The sequence below is a fragment of the Misgurnus anguillicaudatus genome, chromosome 1 (assembly GCF_027580225.2).
Source record: "Misgurnus anguillicaudatus chromosome 1, ASM2758022v2, whole genome shotgun sequence".
NCBI classification, from domain to species: domain Eukaryota; kingdom Metazoa; phylum Chordata; class Actinopteri; order Cypriniformes; family Cobitidae; genus Misgurnus; species Misgurnus anguillicaudatus.
Genome location: NC_073337.2, coordinates 9,335,301 through 9,350,288, shown reverse-complemented (window position 1 = coordinate 9,350,288; position 14,988 = coordinate 9,335,301). Strand labels below are relative to the sequence as shown.

General features: G+C 39.4%; 1 long non-coding RNA gene across 1 annotated transcript in view; it reads right to left on the bottom strand.

Moving 5' to 3' along the window:
• The window catches only part of LOC141360818 (uncharacterized), a 261,227-nt gene that overhangs the window by 165,344 nt on the left and 80,895 nt on the right, over positions 1-14,988 (bottom strand). The gene's annotated exons all lie outside the window — the stretch shown is intronic.

Here is a 14,988-nt window from a genome sequence, read left to right as displayed (position 1 = left end):
TGCTTATAACTACTTCAAACTTGAGTCTAAAATCATGAAGGTGGTCTTGTTAGATTCCTTGAGGCATGCCGAGTCAAACGATACCAAACGGTTTTCGGTCGGCCATTTTGGGTGTCGGCCATTTTGAATTTTCTCATTAAGTTCAGTATTTCACAAACAGAATGGCGTATCGCTATGAAATTTGGCATGGTTCATCAGTGACATGTTCTGAGCGCACCTATAAATCTTTAGGACGGCGCCACCTAGTGGTCAGGATATGTAAATAAATTGTTTAAAATCTTTATATCATTTGATTAAATTGCCACTATGACATAAGACTTCACTCTATTGATTCCTTGGCTCATGCTGAGTCCGACTGTACCAAATATGTCTGAGTCAAACCTACTTCCTGTCGGCCATTTTGAATTATATTGAACACCTACTTTTTCGAACTCCTCCTAGAGCGCTCGTGTGATTGGCTTGATTTTTGGTATGCATCATCTAGAGACACTCTAGACAAAAAGTTATCAAAAGCTTTTCGGTAGACCTATCCGTTGTCGTATAACGCATCAAAGAATGCGAGGGCGAGCACGCCAAAATGTGTTTGAGCCTGTATCTTCGCAAAACTTTTGCATATTAATATGAGACTTGGTATATGTCATAACAGTGATGACCTGAGGGTGCATGCACCATTTCGTCACACTGCCCCCTACTGGTCACGAGATATAAAAAATGTCTATTTTTGCTTATAACTACTGCAAACCTGAATGTAAAATTATGAGACTGGTCTTGTTAGATTTCGTGAGGCATGCCGAGTCAAACGATACCAAATGGTTTTTGGTCGGCCATTTTGTGTGTCGGCCATTTTGAATTTTTTCTTTAAGTTCAAGTATTTCAGAAACGCAATTGCGTATTGTTATGAAACTTGGTATGGTTCATCAGCAACATGTTCTGGGAGGACTTGTAAACTTTTCGGCGCCCCCTAGTGGTCAAGAGATTTGAAGCTATATCTCTGCATCTCTTTATCGTATTTACACCAAATTTGGTGGGTGTCATCACAATCAAGACCTGAGTCACAATTTATTGTTTGGTCAGTGCCCCCTAGTGGTCAAGTCATTTAAGGCTATATCTCCGTATCGCTTTATCGTATTTACACTAAATTTGGTATGTGTCATCACAGTCATGACCTGAGGCACCATCTATTGTTTCGGCACAGCACCACCTAGTGGTCTCAAGATACACAAAAATTGTTATTTTTTCATAAAACTAATGCAAACTTAGATCTTAAATCATGACAGTCATCACGTATGAATCATTTTTTGCCATGTTTGGCTTGACCCCGGTATCGCTGCTTGCAGCTATATTTATTATTATTATTATTTATCTTCCTCGTTCTTCCGCCGAAAGTCAATGGCAGCCCATAGAACCGTACATAGGAAAGTTATGAAATTTGGCACACATGTAGAGGACAGTCCAATGTGTCCCCACAGCAAATTTGGAGTCTCTATGTCTAACCCACTAGCGCCACCAACAGTCCAAAGTTGCACTTATGTTTTTGCTTATAACTTCTGATCCGTAAGCCCTAGAAACAAAATTCTTACTTCCTCTGATTCCTTGGCTCAAGACGATTCGATTGGACCCTATGTCGTTATTTTCCGTCATAAAAATTCTTCCGCCATTTTGAATTATTCGTAAAACCTACTTTTTCGAACTTGTCCTAGGGCTTTTCTCCAATTGCCACGAAAATTGGTATGTATCATCTTGAGACACTCATGGCAAAAAGTTATCAAAAGAATTTCGATACAGCAATCCATTGTCGTATACCGCCTTAACGAATTTTATGTAGAGCGCAAAAAAACAGATTTTAGGCTGTATCTTCGTCAAACTTAGGCCTATTGACACGACACTTGGTACTTCTGATGCCAGTCAGGAACCGAGGGTGCATGCACAGTTTCGTTGCAGCGCCACCTAGTGGCCAGAGAAATGTTTTATACACCTATAACTTTGGCTCCGATTGACGTATTTTCACAGGACTTGTTTCTTTGGAGTTCTGAATAGTTGCCGAGTCCAACAATACCAAACATGCCAGAATTCGCCTTACGGTTAACCCTGCGCAGCAAAATAGCGCTTAAAAAACACACGCGAATATCTCCGCGAGCGTAATTCTGATCGACTCAAAAACCCCATAGGAAGAAACTAACCTTACCTTCTGAACAAAAAGTTCTATTGGCGTTATATTCAAATTTTCATCAGAAATGGCCAAAAAATGCAAAAAACGAAAAATTACCTTTAAATTTTGTATTTTTTACACATAAATGGTTATAACTTCGCAACGAAAAGAGATTTTTTCACCAGATTTGATACGCTGATGTACGACCACAGTCTGAGGCTACACAAAAAAAATTGCTTGCTTGCACCACTAGTTGGCGTTATAATTGAACAAAACCTGTGATATCAAGCCAGCCCTATGGTCATACAACTGTTTCTTCACTAAACTAAAGTGTATAGACATAAAACTAGCTCAATGTAACGTAATCATGACCTGAAGTTGCATGCACAATTTTGTCACAGCGCCACCTAGTGGTTTTGAGATAGAAAATGGTAATTTTTGCCTAAAACTACTGCAACAAACACATCTAAAACCATAAATCATCATGGATTATTCATTTCATGGCTTGGATTATAATCACTGGTGGATGTCAATTTACTGTCTAGCAACCAATGAGAATACCTTATCAACTGTTTTTGCAACAGCTTTTTCTCTGCATCAGAACAGCGTAGAGACATGGGGATGGTCTCTTTTGACTCATTTAACTTGCTGTAACATGTTGTGACCCATGTTTTGCCACTGCAAACATCACATACATGCCTTTCAGTGCTCTAATGTTCCATGATTGTCAATAACAGAAGGACGATTGCAGTAGACAAGAACATAGATTATTTTTGTTGATTACTTTTGCGTTTTTTTCATCTGAAATCATAAGGTTTCCCTAGGTTCTTTAGTCTGCTTATCCAAACGCAACTTTACATCCTTCTGTGCCCTTTTCGGCTTGACCCCGGTATTGCTGCTTGCAGCTATATTTAGGGGTCAAGCCCCGAAGGGGCGTAGAACCCTATTGTTATTGTTAGTTTTCTTATTATTATTATTATTATTATTATTATTATTATTTTTCTTCCTAGTTCTTCCGCCGAAAGTCAATGGCAGCCCATAGAACCGTACGTAGGAAAGTTATGAAATTTGGCACACATGTAGAGGACAGTCTCAGAAGTTACTATAGCAACATTGGTGTGTCTGACTCAAACCCTCTAGCGCCACCAACAGTCCAAAAATCCACTTATGTTCATGCTCACAACTTCTGACCCGTGAGTCCTAGAAACTAAATTCTTGTTTCCTCTGAATCCTTGGCTCATAATGATTCAATTGCACACATTGATGTCATTTGTGTCATGCACATCTTTCCGCCATTTTGAATTTTCTGTAAAACCTACTTTTTCGAACTCCTCCTAGACCGTTCGTCCGATTTGCATGTCCTTTGGTATATAGCATCTAGAGACACCCCAGACAAAAAGTTATCAAAAGCTTTTTGATAGACCAATGCGTTCTCGTATACAGTGACAACATACAAGGCGGCGAGCACGCCAAAATGGACGTGAGGCCGTATCTTCGCAAAACTTTCTTGTATCGACACGAAACTTGGTATATGTCATAACAGTCATGACCTGAGGGTGCCTGCAACGTTTCGTCACAGCGCCACCTTGTGGTCACGAAATTCAAAAAATGCCTATTTTCGCTTATAACTACTTCAAACTTGAGTCTAAAATCATGAAGGTGGTCTTGTTAGATTCCTTGAGGCATGCCGAGTCAAACGATACCAAACGGTTTTCGGTCTGTCATTTTGGGTGTCGGCCATTTTGAATTTTCTCATTAAGTTCAGTATTTCACAAACAGAATGGACTATCGCTACGAAATTTGGCATGGTTCATCAGTGACATGTTCTGAGCGCACCTATAAATCTTTAGAACGGCGCCACCTAGTGGTCAGGATATGTAAAGAAATTGTTTAAAATCTTTATATCATTTGATTAAATTGCCACTATGACATAAGACTTCACTCTATTGATTCCTTGGCTCATGCCGAGTCCGACTGTACCAAATATGTCTGAGTCAAACCTACTTCCTGTCGGCCATTTTGAATTATATTGAACACCTACTTTTTCGAACTCCTCCTAGAGCGCTCGTGTGATTGGCTTGATTTTTGGTATGCATCATCTAGAGACACTCTAGACAAAAAGTTATCAAAAGCTTTTCGGTAGACCTATCCGTTGTCGTATAACGCATCAAAGAATGCGAGGGCGAGCACGACAAAATGTGTTTGAGCCTGTATCTTCGCAATACTTTTGCGTATTAATATGAGACTTGGTATATGTCATAACAGTGATGACCTGAGGGTGCATGCACCATTTCGTCACACTGCCCCCTACTGGTCACGATATGTAAAATATGTCAATTTTTGCTTATAACTACTGCAAACTTGAATGTAAAATTATGAGACTAGTCTTGTTAGATTTCGTGAAGCATGCCAAGTCAAACGATACCAAATGGTTTTTGGTCGGCCATTTTGTGTGTCGGCCATTTTGAAGTTTTTCTTTAAGTTCAAGTATTTCAGAAACGCAATTGCGTATTGTTATGAAACTTGGTATGGTTCATCAGCAACATGTTCTGAGAGGACTTGTAAACTTTCCGGTGCCCCCTAGTGGTCAAGAGATTTGAAGCTATATCTCTGCATCTCTTTGTCGTATTTACACCAAATTTGGTGGGTGTAATCACAATCAAGACCTGAGTCACAATTTATTTTTTGGTCAGTGCCCCCTAGTGGTCAAGTCATTTAAGGCTATATCTCTGCATCTCTTTATTGTATTTACACCAAATTTGGTGGGTGTCATCACAATCAAGACCTGAGTCACAATTTATTTTTTGGTCAGTGCCCCCTAGTGGTCAAGTCATTTAAGGCTATTTCTCTGCATCTCTTTATTGTATTTACACCAAATTTGGTGGGTGTCATCACAATCAAGACCTGAGTCACAATTTATTGTTTGGTCAGTGCCCCCTAGTGGTCAAGTCATTTAAGGCTATATCTCCGTATCGCTTTATTGTATTTACACTTAATTTGGTATGTGTCATCACAGTCATGACCTGAGGCACCATCTATTGTTTCGGCAAAGCGCCACCTAGTGGTCTCAAGATACAAAAAATGCTATTTTTTCATAAAACTAATGCAAACTTAGATCTTTAATCATGACAGTCATCATGTATGAATCATTTTTTGCCATGTTTGGCTTGACCCCGGTATCGCTGCTTGCAGCTATATTGGCAATTGTTTCTGTTAGTAAATTTTTCTTCTTCCGCCATTGCGGTCTATGGCAGCCCATAGAACCGTACGTAGGAAAGTTATGAAATTTGGCACACGGATAGAGGACAGTCCAATGTGTCCCCACAGCAAATTTGGAGTCTCTACGTCTAATCCACTAGCGCCACCAACAGTCCAAAGTTGCACTTATGTTTTTGCTTATAACTTCTGATCCGTAAGCCCTAGAAACAAAATTCTTACTTCCTCTGATTCCTTGGCTCAAGACGATTCGATTGGACCCTATGTCGTTATTTTCCGTCATAAAAATTGTTCCGCCATTTTGAATTATTCGTAAAACCTACTTTTTCGAACTTGTCCTAGGGCTTTTCTCCGATTGCCACGAAAATTGGTATGTATCATCTTGAGACACTCATGGCAAAAAGTTATCAAAAGAATTTCGATACAGCAATCCATTGTCGTATACCGCCTTAACGAATTTTACGTAGAGCGCAAAAAAACAGATTTTAGGCTGTATCTTCGTCAAACTTAGGCCTATTGACACGACACTTGGTACTTCTGATGCCAGTCAGGAAACGAGGGTGCATGCACAGTTTCGTTGCAGCGCCACCTAGTGGCCAGAGAAATGTTTTATACACCTATAACTTTAGCTCCGATTGACGTATTTTCACAGGACTTGTTTCTTTGGAGTTCTGAATAGTTGCCGAGTCCAACGATACCAAACATGCCAGAATTCGCCTTACGGTTAACCCTGCGCAGCAAAATAGCGCTTAAAAAACACGCGTGAATATCTCCGCGAGCGTTATTCCGATTGTCTCGAAAACACCATAGGAAGAAACTAACCTTACCTTCTGAACAAAAAGTTCTATTGGCATTATATTAAAATTTTCATCAGAAATGGCAGAAAATTGCAAAAAACGAAAAAGTAACTTCAAATTTTGTGTTTTTTACACATAAATGGTTGTAACTTCGTAACGAAAATATATTTTTTCACCAGATTTGATACGCTGATGCATGAGCACATTCTGAGGCAACACAAAAAAAAATGTGTGCTTGCACCACTAGATGGCCTTATAATTGAACAAAACCTTTGATATCAAGCCAGCCTTATGGTCATACAACTGTTTCTTAACTAAACTAAAGTGTATTGTCATAAAACTAGCTAGATGTAACACAATCATGACCTGATGTTGCATGCACAATTTTTTCATTGTGCCACCTACTGGTTTTGAGATAGAATATAGTATTTTTGCCTAAAACTACTGCAACAACACATCTAAAACCATGAGTCATCATGGATTATTCCTTTCATGGCTTTGACTATAATCACTGGTGGTTGCCAATTTACTCCCTAGCAACCATTGAGAATACCTTATCGACCGTTTTTGCAAAAGCTATATCTCAGCATCAAAACATCGTAGAGACACGGGGATGGTCTCTTTTGAGTTATTAAACTTGTTGTAACATGATGTGACCCATGTTTTGCCACTGCAAACACCACTCACATGTCCATCAGTGCTCTAATGTTTCATGACTGTCAATAACAGAAGGACGATTGCAGTAGACAAGAACTTAGATTATTTTTGTTGATAACTTTTTTGTTTTTTCATCTAAAATTATTAGGTTTATCTAGGTTCTTCAATCTGCTTATCCCATCTCAATTTTACATCCTTTTGTGCCCTTTTCGGCTTGACCCCGGCATTGCTGCTTGCAGCTATATTTAGGGGTCAAGCCCCGAAGGGGCGAAGACCCCTATTGTATTTGTTAGTTTTCTTTTTACAATTATTAGGGGTCAAGCCACGAAGTGGCGTAGACACCTATTGTTATTGTTAGTTTTCTTATTATTGTTATTCTTGTTCCTCGTTCTTCCACCCAAAAGTCAATGGCAGCCCATAGAACCGTACGTAGGAAAGTTATGAAATTTGGCACACATGTAGAGGACAGTCTCAGAAGTTACTATAGCAACTTTGGTGTGTCTGACTCAAACCCTCTAGCGCCACCAACAGTCCAAAAATCCACTTATGTTCATGCTCATAACTTCTGACCCGTGAGTCCTAGAAACTAAATTCTTGTTTCCTCTGAATCCTTGGCTCATGATGATTCAAATGCACACATTGATGTCATTTGTGTCATGCACATCTTTCCGCCATTTTGAATTTTCCGTAAAACCTACTTTTTCGAACTCCTCCTAGAGCGTTTGTCCGATTTGCATGTCCTTTAGTATCTAGCATCTAGAGACACCCCTGACAAAAAGTTATCAAAAGCTTTTTGATAGACCAATGCGTTCTCGTATACCGTGACAACATATACGGCGGCGAGCACGCCAAAACGGACGTGAGGCCGTATCTTCGCAACACTTTGGTGTATCGACACGAAACTTGGAATATGTCATTACAGTCTTGACCTGAGGGTGCCTGCAACGTTTCGTCACAGCGCCACCTAGTGGTCACGAGATTCAAAAAATGCTTATTTTCGCTTATAACTACTTCAAACTTGAGTCTAAAATCATGAAGTTGGTCTTGTTAGATTCCTTGAGGCATGCCGAGTCAAACGATACCAAACGGTTTTCGGTCGGCCATTTTGGGTGTCGGCCATTTTGAATTTTCTCATTAAGTTCAGTATTTCACAAACAGAATGGCGTATCGCTACGAAATTTGCCATGGTTCATCAGTGACATGTTCTGAGCACACCTATAAATCTTTAGGACGGCGCCACCTAGTGGTCAGGATATGTAAAGAAATTGTTTAAAATCTTTATATAATTTGATTTATTTGCCACACTGACATGAGACTTCACTCTATTGATTTCTTGGCTCGTGCCGAGTCCGACTGCACCAAATATGTCTGAGTCAAACCTACTTCCTGTCGGCCATTTTGAATTATATTGAACACTTACTTTTTCGAACTCCTCCTAGAGCGCTCGTGTGATTGGCTTGATTTTTGGTATGCATCATCTAGAGACACTCTAGACAAAAAGTTATCAAAAGCTTTTTGGTAGACCTATCTGTTGTCGTATAACGCATCAAAGAATGCGAGGGCGAGCACGCCAAAATGTGTTTGAGCCTGTATCTTCGCAAAACTTTTGCGTATTGATATGAGACTTGGTATATGTCATAACAGTGATGACCTGAGGGTGCATGCACCATTTCGTCACACTGCCCCCTACTGGTCACGAGATATAAAAAATGTCTATTTTTGCTTATAACTACTGCAAATTTGAATGTAAAATTATGAGACTGGTCTTATTAGATTTCGTGAGGCATGCCGAGTCAAACGATACCAAATGGTTTTTGGTCGGCCATTTTGTGTGTCGGCCATTTTGAATTTTTCTTTAAGTTCAAGTATTTTAGAAACGCAATTGCGTATTGTTATTAAACTTGGTATGGTTCATCAGCAACATGTTCTGGGAGGACTTGTAAACGTTTCGGCGCCCCCTAGTGGTCAAGAGATTTGAAGCTATATCTCTGCATCTCTTTATCGTATTTACACCAAATTTGGTGGGTGTCATCACAATCAAGACCTGAATCACAATTTATTTTTTGGTCAGTGCCCCCTAGTGGTCAAGTCATTTAAGGCTATATCTCCGTATCGCTTTATCGTATTTACACTAAATTTGGTATGTGTCATCACAATCAAGACCTGAGTCACAATTTATTTTTTGGTCAGTGCCCCCTAGTGGTCAAGTCATTTAAGGCTATATCTCCGTATCGCTTTATCGTATTTACACTAAATTTGGTATGTGTCATCACAGTCATGACCTGAGGCACCATCTATTGTTTCGGCACAGCGCCACCTAGTGGTCTCAAGATACAAAGAAATTGCTATTTTTTCATAAAACTAATGCAAACTTAGATCTTAAATCATGACAGTCATCACGTATGAATCATTTTTTGGCATTTTTGGCTTGACCCCGGTATCGCTGCTTGCAGCTATATTTATTAGTTATTCTTCTTCCGCCATTGCGGTCTATGGCAGCCCATAGAACCGTACGTAGGAAAGTTATGAAATTTGGCACACTGATAAAGGACACTCCAGTGTGTCCCCACAGCAAATTTGGAGTCTCTATGTCTAACCCGCTAGCGCCACCAACAGTCCAAAGTTGCACTTATGTTTTTGCTTATAACTTCTGGTCCGTATGTCCTAGAAACACAATTCTCGTTTCCTCTGATTCCTTGGCTCAAGACGATTCGAAAGGACCCTATGACGTCATTTTCCGTCATGAAAATTTTTCCACTATTTTGAATTATTCGTAAAACCTACTTTTTCGAACTCGTCCTAGAGCTTTTGTCCGATTGCCACGAAAATTTGTATGTATCATCTTGAGACGCTCATGGCAAAAAGTTATCAAAAGAATTTCGATACAGCAACCCGTTGTCGTATACCGCCTTAACGAATTTTACGTAGAGCGCAAAAAAACAGATTTTAGGCTGTATCTTCGTCAAACCTAGGCCTATTGACACAACACTTGGTACTTCTGATGCCAGTCAGGAACTGAGGGTGCATGCACAGTTTCGTCGCAGCGCCACCTAGTGGCCAGAGAAATGTTTTATATGCCTATAACTTTGGCTCCGATTGACGTATTTTCTCGGGACTTGTTTCTTTGGAGTTCTGAATAGTTGCAGAGTCCAACGATACCAAACATGCCAGAATTCGCCTTACGGTTAACCCTGCGCAGCAAAACAGCACTTAAAAAACACGCGTGAATATCTCCGCGAGCGTTATTCCGATCGAGTCGAAAACACCATAGGAAGAAACTAACCTTACCTACTGAACAAAAAGTTCTATTGGCATTATATTAAAATTTTCATCAGAAATGGCCGAAAATGGCAAAAAACGAAAAATTACCTTCAAATTTTGTGTTTTTTACACATAAATGGTTGTAACTTCGTAACGAAAAGAGATTTTTTCACCAGATTTGATACGCTGATGTACGACCACAGTCTGAGGCTACACAAAAAAAATTGTTTGCTTTCACCACTAGATGGCCTTATAATTGAACAAAACCTTTGATAACAAGCCAGCCCTATGGTCATACAACTGTTTCTTAACTAAACTAAAGTGTATAGTCAAAAAACTAGCTAGATGTAACACAATCATTACCTGATGTTGCATGCACAATTTTTTCATTGCGCCACCTACTGGTTTTGAGATAGAATATGGTATTTTTGCCTAAAACTACTGCAACAACACATCTAAAACCATGAGTCATCATGGATTATTCCTTTCATGGCTTTGACTATAATCACTGGTGGTTGCCAATTCACTCCCTAGCAACCATTGAGAATACCTTATTAACCGTTTTTGCAAAAGCTATATCTCTGCATCAGAACATCGTAGAGACACGGGGATGGTCTCTTTTGACTCATTTAACTTGTTGTAACATGATGTGACCCATGTTTTGACACAGCAAACATCACTCATGTGTCCTTCAGTGCTCTAATGTTCCATGATTCTCAATAACAGAAGGATGATTGCAGTAGACAAGAACTTAGATTATTATTGTTGATAACTTTTTTGTTTTTTCATCTAAAATAATTAGGTTTACCTAGGTTCTTCAATCTGCTTATCCTATCTCAATTTTACATCCTTTTGTGCCCTTTTCGGCTTGACCCCGGCATTGCTGCTTGCAGCTATATTTAGGGGTCAAGCCCCGAAGGGGCGAAGACCCCTATTGTATTTGTTAGTTTTCTTTTTACAATTATTATTAGTTATTCTTCTTCCGCCATTGCGGTCTATGGCAGCCCATAGAACCGTACGTAGGAAAGTTATGAAATTTGGCACACTGATAAAGGACACTCCAGTGTGTCCCCACAGCAAATTTGGAGTCTCTATGTCTAACCCGCTAGCGCCACCAACAGTCCAAAGTTGCACTTATGTTTTTGCTTATAACTTCTGGTCCGTATGTCCTAGAAACACAATTCTCGTTTCCTCTGATTCCTTGGCTCAAGACGATTCGAAAGGACCCTATGACGTCATTTTTCGTCATGAAAATTTTTCCACTATTTTGAATTATTCGTAACACCTACTTTTTCGAACTCGTCCTAGAGCTTTTGTCCGATTGCCACGAAAATCGGCACGTAGCATCTAGAGACACTCATGGCAAAAAGTTATCAAAAGAATTTCAATACACCAATCCGTTGTCGTATACGGCCTTAACAAATTTTACATAGAGTGCAAAAAAACTGATTTTAGGCTGTATCTTCGTCAAACTTAGGCCTATTGACATGACACTTGGTACTTGTGATGCCAGTCAGGAACTGAGGGTGCATGCACAGTTTCGTCGCAGCGCCACCTAGTGGTCAGATTAATGTATTACACGCCTATAACTTTGGCTGCGGTCAATGTATTGTCACGGGACTTGTTTCCTTGGAGTTTTGAATAGTTGCCGAGTCCAACGATACCAAACTTGCCAGAATTCGCCTTACGGTTAACCCTGCGCAGCAAAATAGCGCTTAAAAAACACGCGTGAATATCTCCGCGAGCGTTTTTTCGATCGACTCGAAAACACCATAGGAAGAAACTAACCTTACCTTCTGAACAAAAAGTTCTATTGGCGTTATATTAAAATTTCCATCAGAAATTGCCGAAAATTGCAAAAAACGAAAAATTACCTTTTAATTTGGTGTTTTTTACACATAAATGGTTATAACTCTGCAACAAAATGAGATTTTTACACCAGATTTGATACGCTGATGCATGAGCACATTCTGAGACCACACAAAAAAAATTGTATGCTTGCACCACTAGATGGCCTTATAATTGAACAAAATCTTTGATATCAAGTCAGTCCTATGGTCATACAACTGTTTCTTCACTAAACTAAAGTGTATAGTCATAAAAGTAGCTAGATGTAACACAATCTTGACCTGATGTTGCATGCACAATTTTGTCATTGCGCCACCTAATGGTTCTGAGATGGAAATATGGCATTTTTGCCTAAAACTACTGCAACAACACATCTAAAACCATGAGTCATCATGGATTATTCCTTTCATGGCTTTGACTATGATCACAGGTGGTTGCCAATTCACTCCCTAGCAACCATTGAGAATACCTTATTAACCGTTTTTGCAAAAGCTATATCTCTGCATCAGAACATCGTAGAGACACGGGGATGGTCTCTTTTTTTACTAATTAAACTTGTTATAACATAATGTGACCCATGTTTTGCCACTGCAAACACCACTCACATGTCCTTCAGTGCTCTAATGTTCCATGATTGTCAATAACAAAAGGACGATTGCAGTAGACAAGAACTTAGATTATTTTTGTTGATAACTTTTTTGTTTTTTCATCTAAAATAATTAGGTTTACCTAGGTTCTTCAATCTGCTTATCCAATCTCAATTTTAAATCCTTTTGTGCCCTTTTCGGCTTGACCCCGGCATTGCTGCTTGCAGCTATATTTAGGGGTCAAGCCCCGAAGGGGCGTAGAACCCTATTGTATTTGTTAGTTTTCCTATTATAATAATTAGGGGTCAAGCCCCGAAGGGGCGTAGAACCCTATTGTATTTGTTAGTTTTCTTATTATTATTATTAGTTATTCTTCTTCTTCTTCTTCCGCCATTGCGGTCTATGGCAGCCCATAGAACCGTACGTAGGAAAGTTATGAAATTTGGCACACTGATAGAGGACAGTCCAATGTGTCCCCACAGCAAATTTGGAGTCTCTATGTCTAACCCGCTAGCGCCACCAACAGTCCAAAGTTGCACTTATGTTTTTGCTTATAACTTCTGATCCGTAAGCCCTAGAAACAAAATTATTGCTTTCTCTTATTCATTGGCTCAAGACGATTCGATTGGACCCTATGGCGTCTTTTTTCGACATGAAAATTTTCCGCCATTTTGAATTATTCGTAAAACCTACTTTTTCGAACTCGTCCTAGAGCTTTTGTCCAATTGCCACGAAAATTGGTATGTATCATCTTGAGACACTTAAGGCAAAAAGTTATCAAAAGAATTTCGATACACCAATCCGTTGTCGTATACCGCCTTAACGAATTTTACGTAGAGCGCAAAAAAACAGATTTTAGGCTGTATCTTCGTCAAACTTAGGCCTATTGACACGACACTTGGTACTTGAGATGCCAGTCAGGAACCGAGGGTGCATGCATAGTTTCGTTGCAGCGCCACCTAGTGGCCAGAGAAATGTTTTATACACCTATAACTTTGGCTCCGATTGACGTATTTTCATGGGACTTGCTTCTTTGGAGTTCTGAATAGTTGCCGAGTCAAACGATACCAAACATGCCAGAATTCGCCTTACGATTAACCCTGCGCAGCAAAATAGCGCTTAAAAAACACGCGTGAATATCTCCGCGAACGTTTTTCCGATCGACTCGAAAACACCATAGGAAGAAACTAACCTTACCTTCTGAACAAAAAGTTCTATTGGTGTTATATTAAAATTTTCATCAGAAATGGCCGAAAATTGCAAAAAACGAAAAATTACCTTCAAATTTTGTGTTTTTTACACATAAATGGTTGTAACTTCGTAACGAAAAGAGATTTTTTCACCAGATTTGATACGCTGATGCATGAGCACATTCTGAGGCTACACAAAAAAAATTGTATGCTTGCACCACTAGATGGCCTTATAATTGAACAAAACCTTTGATAACAAGCCAGCCCTATGGTCATACAACTGTTTCTTCACTAAACTAAAGTGTATAGACATAAAACTAGCTAGATGTAAAACAATCATGACCTGATGTTGCATGCACAATTTTGTCATTGCGCGACCTACTGGTTTTGAGATAGAATATGGTATTTTTGCCTAAAACTACTGCAACAACACATCTAAAACCACGAGTCATCATGGATTATTCCTTTCATGGCTTTGACTATAATCACTGGTGTTTGCCAATTCACTCCCCAGCAACCATTGAGAATACCTTATCGACCGTTTTTGCAAAAGCTATATCTCTGCATCAGAACATCGTAGAGACACGGGGATGGTCTCGTTTGATTAATTAAACTTGTTGTAACATGATGTGACCCATGTTTTGCAACTGCAAACACCACGCACATGCCCTTCAGTGCTCTAATGTTCCATGATTGTCAATAACAGAAGGACGATTGCAGTAGTCAAGAACTTAAATTATTTTTGTTGATTACTTTTTTGTTTTTTCATCTAAAATTATTAGGTTTACCTAGGTTCTTCAATCTGCTTATCCAATCTCAATTTTACATCCTTTTGTGCCCTTTTCGGCTTGACCCCGGCATTGCTGCTTGCAGCTATATTTAGGGGTCAAGCCCCGAAGGGGCGTAGAACCCTATTGTATTTGTTAGTTTTCTTTTTATAATAATTATTATTAGGGGTCAAGCCCCGAAGGGGCGTAGAACCCTATTGTTATTGTTAGTTTTCTTATTATTATTATTATATATTATTCTTCTTCTTGTTCTTCCGCCATTGAAGTCAATGGCAGCCCATAGAACCGTACATAGGAAAGTTATGAAATTTGGCACACATGTAGAGGACGGTCTTAGAAGTTACTATAGCAACATTGGTGTGTCTGACTCAAACCCTCTAGCGCCACCAACAGTCCAAAAATCCACTTATGTTCATGCTCATAACTTCTGACCCGTGAGTCCTAGAAACTAAATTCTTGTTTCCTCTGAATCCTTGGCTCATGATGATTCAAATG